This window comes from Phyllobates terribilis, unplaced genomic scaffold (genome assembly GCF_046119375.1).
Source record: "Phyllobates terribilis strain yellow unplaced genomic scaffold, ASM4611937v1 Scaffold_7__3_contigs__length_470593459, whole genome shotgun sequence".
Lineage (NCBI taxonomy): Eukaryota > Metazoa > Chordata > Amphibia > Anura > Dendrobatidae > Phyllobates > Phyllobates terribilis.
In genome coordinates, this window is record NW_027362767.1 from 239905167 (window position 1) to 239914727 (window position 9561).

Here is a 9561-nt window from a genome sequence, read left to right on the forward strand (position 1 = left end):
TTGGCTGAGGTTTTCATTTCGTTTTGATGAAGTTTTCAAAAAATATGGATGGGAAAACTCATAAATTGGCCAAGTTCTACCTATTGTATTGCATGGCTGCATTGGAACTAAGTAGTGGGTGACATCTACAAAAGCATTATAGCCTACGGTGACCCATTCCCTTAAAAAAAATGGCTACAGGGCATTGCAGCTGACTGTTATCAAGGCTGGGCAACCAAAATCAATCAAGATGGTACCATTTACATTTTGTGACTGGTGTTGTAAAGTTGTCCCAAATCCATGGCTATGTCAGTAGCACTGTTGTCTTGCATTAAGGTCAATCTGCCGACAGATCCATGCCTTGACATAGAAGCTCTATTGCTTCTTCTGCTGTGCTTCTCCAATGTGTTGTCCATTAAAGTTGGACAACCTTATGCCAAAGTAAAACGAACCTCCGAGATTACTACATTTCATTGGTGCCTCTATCAGAATTAAGTGACACATTTGTTTTATGGTGTTATGTTGTACTTATTTGATTTTTGGGTTCAGTTAATGCTTATAGTCTTCATGGAGAGAGTCACTAAACAGTTGGACTATCTTTACAATGTATTACATCCCGGCGGGCAACCAAGGGCATTAGAGACGTTTAGATACAGAAACCGGATAAAACTTTAGGATTCAGGATGCATACTTTGGTTTTGGGGTTCAGGAGTGGCGGCTCAAGAACAGACACCAGGACGATGACCAAGCAATCCACCTTCTAACGTGGGGTCTCAGCAGGTCGTAATGCAACTCCAGGTAAAATGACAGAATATGGAGTACAGATTACACATCCAGCACAGTATCAGGGTCAGATGTGGGGATCACTAAGTACAAGTTTATAGGTTAGTAACCCAAGGGCCTCTTAACTGTAAAGATAAACCAAAACAGTTTTGGGGTCCAAATTCAGGTTTAGACTTAGCCTAGAGAAAGCTCCTAAGGTTAGTCTAGCACAGGTGGCTCAAAATCTCACCCACACCTTCAAAACTTGGACAAGGTCCAAGGCATAGATAGAATATGGGGGCCTATTAGTAAAGATAAAAATAAGTCTAAAGTCAGGTACAACTTTGACATTTTTGACACTTTGACTCCTAACCATCAAGGGCTCCTAGAGCCCCCATCCTATTTTCATGACTTGAGTACTTGTGGAGACTACATGGATATATAAATTTTCAACACCCACTAAAATGGGGATGAGGACATCCTAAAACAGCCATCTTTTTCTAGAGACCCTTTCTTCTGCTTTCATGGGCATACACCATTGAACAGGGCATTGCAAATAAAAATGTCTACAATGGATTAACCTGATAATCTTGAGGGTCAAGAAAATTGAAAAGGTCCAATAAAGGAGAAGCATCAAGATGTAGTTGTAGGCTGGCGTATGCCAACAAATCAGTCCAATTTCTGGTCTACCTGGCTGATATCTTCAGTGCGCTGACTTACACTTTTTGCAGACAGGTCTTTATTGTCTACTGATGCTATTTTGGAGAAAGCAAGGATTGCTAATCATCCGGAGGTACAAATCAAGAAAATGCTAATGTGCTTTTTCATCACAGATCAGAATCACATTAGAAACAGATGGAACTGAGGAAAATATTAAACAGAACGGAAAATGTTTGCAAAAAGAAATGGCGTTGTTGGAAAGGAAAAAAAAGAGATCTGATGTCTTTTCTTAGTGTTATGAGCACAGTGACTGGTGGACCATGGTGTCTCCAGTTCTGAAAAGTTGACATTGACTATAAATACACTGCTCAAAAAAGATAAAGGGAACACTCAAATAACACATCCTAGATCTGAATGAATGAAATATTCTCATTGAATACTTTGTTCTGTACAAAGTTGAATGTGCTGACAACAAAATCACACAAAAATCATCAATGGAAATCAAATTTATTAACCAATGGAGGCCTGGATTTGGAGTCACCCCCAAAATTAAAGTGGAAAAACACACTACAGGCTGATCCAACTTTGATGTCCTTAAAACAAGTCAAAATGAGGCTCAGTATTGTGTGTGGCCTCCATGTGCCGGTATGACCTCCCTACAACGCCTGGGCATGCTCCTGATGAGGTTGCGGATGGTCTCCTGTGGGATCTCCTCCCAGACCTGGACTAAAGCATCCGCCAACTCCTGGACAGTCTGTGGTGCAACGTGACGTTGGTGGATGGAGCGAGACATGATGTCCCAGATGTGCTCAATCGGATTCAGGTCTGGGGGACGGGCGGGCCAGTCCATAGCTTCAATGCCTTCATCTTGCAGGAACTGCTGACACACTCCAGCCACATGAGGTCTGGCATTGTCCTGCATTAGGAGAAACCCAGGGCCAACCGCACCAGCATATGGTCTCACAAGGGGTCTGAGGATCTCATCTCGGTACCTAATGGCAGTCAGGCTACCTCTGGCGAGCACATGGAGGGCTGTGCGGCCCTCCAAAGAAATGCCACCCCACACCATTACTGACCCACTGCCAAACCAGTCATGCTGAAGGATGTTGCAGGCAGCAGATCGCTCTCCACGCCGTCTCCAGACTCTGTCACGTCTGTCACATGTGCTCAGTGTGAACCTGCTTTCATCTGTGAAGAGCACAGGGCGCCAGTGGCGACTTTGCCAATCCTGGTGTTCTGTGGCAAATGCCAAGCGTCCTGCACGGTGTTGGGCTGTGAGCACAACCCCCATCTGTGGACGTCGGGCCCTCATACCACCCTCATGGAGTCGGTTTCTAACCATTTGTGCAGACACATGCACATTTGTGGCCTGCTGGAGGTCATTTTGCAGGGCTCTGGCAGTGCTCCTCCTGTTCCTCCTTGCACAAAGGCGGAGGTAGCGGTCCTGCTGCTGGGTTGTTGCCCTCCTATGGCCCCGTCCACGTATCCTGGTGTACTGGCCTGTCTGGTGGTAGCGCCTCGAGGCTCTGGACACTATGCTGACAGACACAGCAAATGTTCTTGCCACAGCTCGCATTGATGTGCCATCCTGGATGAGCTGCACTACCTGAGCAACTTCTGTGGGTTGTAGAGTCCGTCTCATGCTACCACGAGTGTGAAAGCACAACCAACATTCAAAAGTGACCAAAACATCAGCCAGAAAGCATTGGTACTGAGATGTGGTCTGTGGTCCCCACCTGCAGAACCACTCCTTTATTGAGGGCGTCTTGATAATTGCCAATAATTTCCATCTATTGTCTATTCCATTTGCACAACAGCATGTGAAATTGATTGTCAATCAGTGTTGCTTCCTAAGTGGACAGTTTGATTTCACAGAAGTTTGATTTACTTGGAGTTATATTCTGTTGTTTAAGTGTTCCCTTTATTTTTTGAGCAGTGTATAATGATAATGTAAGTCATACAAAATGAATTATCCCCCTGTAAAAAAAAAACCTTATGCTCGACTGTAGATAATCAGATCTGTTGGATACTTTAATAGCATAAAAAGTATGGCAGGTGATATTTGTGCCCCTTTTATTCTTCATAGTTCAGTCTTCCTTTATAGCCCCACCTATACCAGGCATTTATAATCTTTTATAGTTTGTCCCAAAAAAGCCTGTACCTGGTGCTCACTATATTATCTTTCCTGGGTGATCCACACACTGTATATTCCATCAGAGTCCTCCCGAGGTGGACCATTAAGTATCTGGTACTTCCTTTGGTGTATTCCCTATGTATTTTACTTTAATATCTTCTCAAAGTACTTCCTTCAGCGTTCCTCCAGTTACCCCATTCAATGTCTTTGGCACAGGTGTCCTATTTGATACCTACACTTCATTGTCCTTTTAGGTTCTCCTGTCAGAGTCTTCCCCGGGTGGCCCATTTAATACAGTATCTGTGAGTCTTGTCGTTCTTTCTATGTCTTGCCCATGTGCTTTCTTCAGAATCTTTCTTCATTATTTCTATTGAGTGCACTATTAAGTGTCTATGGCTCAGTTGCCCCCTATCGTGCCTATACTGACTTTCCAAGGTCCTCCCTTCAGAATCCTCCCCAGGTGTCCAATGTAACGTCTCTGTTTCTTGTACTTCCTTCTATGTCTTCCTCATGTATTTTGCTTTAATGTCTTCTCCAGGAGCTCTCTTCAGTGTCACCATCAGGTGTTCTAACTAGTGGTTCAGGTGCCCCTTTGGAGCCTAAACTTCAGAGTCTTCCCAAAGTCCTCACTTCAGGATCTTTCCCGGATGGTCCTTTCAATGCGTATGCCAGGTGTTTCCTATAATCTTCCCTCTCTTTAGTGTCACCACCAGCTGCCCTAATATGTGTCTCTGGCTCAGATGGCCCCTTCAGTACCCAAACTTCACTGTCTTCCCGAGGCTGCCCCTTCAGTATCTTTCTCCGATGCTCCTTTCAATGCCTTATACCAGGTGTTTAATTTAATCTTCCCTACATTGTTTCTTCCATGTCTACCACAAATGGTGCTTTTGTGCCTATTGAATGTGCCCCTGCCTATGGATAGGGCATCAATGAAAAAGTAGTGGACGACTTCTTTAAGGCCCCCTTCGCATGTCCTGGTGCTTCCGGTACTGGAAAAACTAGTATTGATGAGATCCGTGGTCTGTGTCTGTGTGCCATCCGTGTGTACTATCCATGTGACATCCGTGTGCTGTCCGTATCCGTGCGTCCATGTGCTGTCCATGTGACACGTATGGAATAAAATGCCGCATAGAAATTAAAGAGTGTTCTGTATTAAAGATGTTCAAAGATAGAGATAGATAGTGATGAAGAACATAGATGTTAGATAGAGAGCTAGATAGACACTGTTTTTTTTTTAATTAAATAAAATTAAATAAAACAAACGACATGTGGTCCCCCCTATTTTTTAAAACCAGCCCAGATAAAGCAGACAGCTGAGGGCTACCAGCCCAGATAAAGCAGACAGCTGAGGGCTACCAGCCCAGATAAAGCAGCTGAGGGCTTCTACTATAAGGCTGGGAAGGTCCATGGTTATTTTACCCTTCCCAGCCAAAAAATAGAAGCCTGCAGCTGCCCCAGAATTGGCACATAACATTAGTTGTGGCAATTCTGGCGCTTTACCCGGCTCATCCCAATTGCCGTGGTGTGGTGGTAATCGGGGTAATATATGCGCGTGTGTCCATATTTGCAGAACTTAAAAAACGGACAAAATGAACAGACATGTGAAGGGGCCTTACGCAAAGGATCGCATACAGATAAAGCCAATAGAGAGAAACATGGTCAGCTATACAATTATACATGTCCTCAGATCCAGCAACACATTAGTGGGAACACAGCACAAGTGCCTTCAGTATGCGGGCGGAGAGCATCCATCTTACATAACTCCCATATGCCGCCATACAATCATTCCAAACCCTCTGCCCTCATTTACTCAGCGAGGAAACCCCTTTAAAAAGGCTTCAGCTTTCCCATTTCTGTGACTCAAAATTCATAGCCAAATGTGATCATTTATTTGTGTCATCTCCTTTTGGGCATCAGTCAATCTGCTAACTGGCAAACATGCACTTATCAAAGCATTAATCTTTCCAAACTTGGCACGCGCCCCTGTCAGCAGAATACGAATGAGGGAGATAAAACCGCAATGTATTACATGGCCCGTCTGCCGGTGATCGGAATACAGACCGCTGCAGCAGAGATGGGGTCATCATTTCACCTTAGACACATATTGTTTCGGCATCAAGATAATTTTCTAGGGTAAATAATCTAGTAAGCACATGCAGTCCTATGTAAATGCATATATGACTCGCCCCCTGGGCCGTGGGGTACCCGGAACCGGGCCTTCTGCTGTACGGTGCTGATGGGGGTAGTAGTGGCAACCTGATCCCGTGGCTCAAGGTGGTCAGACCAAATTGTGGCAGTCTATTTATCAGTGTTTTGAATGTCCGACTATGCCACCCGTGGATTGCGGTCAGGGGTGACCGCTGCTGCAAGGCAGACCGCTGAGGCTGGTGTTGGTGTGCAGCACAGGGATAGGATAACTCCCCACGGGAAGAGTATAGCCTCAGGGCAATGTAGGTGGAAGCTGGGGGAGATGGTGCTGGCGCAGCATAAATCGCACAGAGTCCAATGGTGCAGTTCAGGCCTTTTACTCACAGTTGTTATCCATGTCACTTCTGTCAGCAATGACTGCCCAAGCCGTGCTGCGTCCACCAGGTGAGGGGCTCGGTCAACCCCCAGGCAGTTCAGGAGTGTGGCACAGGACCCCCTTCTATCCTTTCTCTGGCCTCTCGTGCCCCACCAGTGACCACGCTTCTGTCCGGCTGCCTCGGGCCTTCTCTGGTAAAACTTGGCGCCAGTTTCCCTGACCCTATGTGGTGCCTTCCTAGCAGGTGTAGCAAGGGGTTGCACCAATAAATGATCACGACCTCCGGTTCTTGGAGGAGGGATGATTTACCTCCACCAACTTGGGAATCCGGTACCCTTCCGCGGCCTGACCCTTCACCCGATATAATGCGGGCTTGCAACGGTTGCTGTCCGTTCTGCTCTTTTAGGGTCCCTTCTGCCTTCTTGTTTCTGGAGCCTTTCTACTCCTCTGTCTCTCCTCGTTCCTTCCTTCTCCTTCTCCTCTTCTCCTCTCTGGCCCCGGCCTTCTCTCCAGGCCTGCCTCGTGGAGCTGAGCTCAGGCTGAGCCACAGCTCCCTGTCAGCTCTGACTGAGCTGCTACTCTGCTTCTCTCAGAACTCAGAACCCTCACTAAAGATGGCCCCCACCTTTTATCTGCTTCTCTGTGTCTGAGCTCAGGTGACCTGCACCCAATGAGCTCCTTCCTATGCTCCAGAAACCGTCCCCTCTGCTCCTACATCACTGGGTTCTCTCCCCCCTCCCCACTCCAGCCAGGGACATGGTCAGTTGTGCCTGCATAAATGGGAGCACCGTCGAGCCTAGTCAGTCGTGCCTGCATAAATGGGAGCACCGTCGAGCTGTCCCCCGGAAATGGGGTGAGTGTGTGTATGCAGCTAACTGAGCCCTGGTCCACACTCCATCCTTACCTGAGAGTGGAATATCACACCTCTGGTTGAGGTGCAATACCCCTGTGGCAACCGAACCCTCGGGGCGCCACATATATAGTACATGGTAATGGTAAATATAGCATTGTATCTACAATCATCAGGGAACGGGTCATCAGAAAATGACTTAAATAAGGCTTTTAAGTTACACATGGAAAATAATTAAAAAAAATATATAATTAAACACTGACCACGAGGTATACTCCCTGTTCTGTACAGAAGACTTTTCAGCAGTCTCATTACCATCACAGACAGAATTAGAAAACAAGTAACACCACTATATAGAGTATATAATACAGGGTCCACATTTACAATAGGTGATGTCACAGCTCACCTCCTCCTCCTGTATAATGACTAACACTGTGTAATGACTACAGTATATAACAAAGGATCCACCATTCACAATAGGTAATGTCACAGCTCACCTCCTCCTCCTGTACAATGACTGATAACACCTCTATATACAGTAGATACCACTGATTCCACCATTCACAATAGGTGATGTCACAGCTCACCTCCTTCTCCTCCTATACAAAGACTGAAAACACCTCTATATACAGTAGATAACACAGGATCCACCATTCACAATAGATGATGTCACAGCTCACCTCCTCCTCCTGTACAATGACTGATAACACCTCTATATAAAGTAGATAACACAGGTTCCACCATTTACAATAGGTGATGTCACAGCTCACCTCCTCCTCTACAATGACTGATAGCACCTCTATATACAGTAGATAACACAGGATCCACCATTCACAATATGTGATGTCACACCTCACGTCCTCCTCCTGCACAATATTTGATAACACCTCTATATACAGTAGATAACACAGAATCCACCATTCACAATAGGTGATGTCACAGCTCACCTCCTCCTCCTCCTGTACAATGACTGATAACACCTCTATATATATTAGATAACACAGGATCCACCATTCACAATAGGTGATGTCACAGCTCACCTCCTCCTCCTCTTGTACAATGACTGATAACACCTCTATATACAGTAGATAACACGCGGTCCACCATTCACAATAGGTGATGTCACAGCTCACCTCCTCCTCCTGTACAATAACTGATAACACCTCTATATACAGTATATAACACAGGATCCACCATCACCTCTATACACCGCTGATAGAGGATAGACAGCAATTCCAGCATCCATTACCGTCTTGCTCTGCAACATGGTGGCCTTTGATAGCGGTGGTGCGAGGTCAATGGAACCTGTAGCCAGACGTCTGGCTAGTAGCCGAATGTCGTGCAAACGCCTTATGATGGATTGTGCAGACTCTGACACCTCGGTATGTGATGTCTAATTTCACTTGCAGTACAGAATAAATCAATCGTGGAACAAGTGATACGACCATTTCTCCAATATGTTCCAGGAGCTGTTTTTCAATACAACGCCTGGCCGCATGTTGCTCATGCTATTGTGAGCAGCCTAAACGTGCTACCATGACCTGCAGCGTCTCCCACCAAGCACATCTGAGACGTCATTGCACAGGAGCTGCCAGCAGCGGATCTTGATGATTTGCCCAAGTGCATTCAGCAGCAGAACCTTCCTTAGACGACCATTAGTAACCTCAGTGATAGCAGCCGAGGCTGTAAGTGCCGGGATCCTGCCCGTGGCTCAGACGCCATACTGAACAAATCCAGATGTTCTCAAAATGCTGTTTCCATTTTTTCACCATTTGCAGGTTAGTAACGTGTCTATCCATCCTGTGATTCCACATTCCACTAAATTATTCACACCCTGTGAACTTTTCCAATTTTTTCACTTTGCACCCACAAACTTAAATGTATTTTATTGGGATTTTATGTGATACCAACACAAAGTAGCGAATATTTGTGAAGCATAAAGGAAATGATTCTTGGTTTTCTAGATATTTTTAAAATATAAATCTGATTATTGTGATGTGCATTCGTGCTCAGCCCCCTGAGTCAATACTTTGTAGGACCACCTTTTGGTGCAATTCCAGCTGCTAGTCTTTTGGGGTCTGTCTCTACCAGCTTTGTACATCTAGAGGTGACATTTTTACCAGTTCTTTGCATACTCACTCAGTGAGATTGGATGGAGACGTCTGTGATCAGTAATTTTCAAGTCTTGTCACAGATTCTCAATGGGATTTAGGTCTGGACTGTGACTGGGCCATTAACACACATGAATATGCTTTGATCTAAAGCCTCCATTGTAGATCTGGTAGGATGTTTAGGGGAGTTGTCCTGCTGGAAAGTGAACCTACACCCCAGTCTCAAGTCTTTTGCAGCCTCAAACAGGTTTACCTCCAGGATTGCCCTGTATTTAGCTCCATCCATTTTGTCATCAACTCTGACCAGCTTCAGTGTCCCCTGCTGAAGAAAATCCTCCTCACAGCATGATGCTGCCACCACCATGTGTGACGGTGGGGATGATGTTTTCAGGGTGATGTGCAGTGTTAGTTTTCCGTCACACATAGTGTTTTGCATTTAGCCCAAAAAGTTCTACCTTGTTCCACCTGCTTGCTGTGTCCCCTTTACTGCTATTTGCAAGCTGCAACCAGGACTTCCTATGGCTTTCTTCTTGTCACTCTT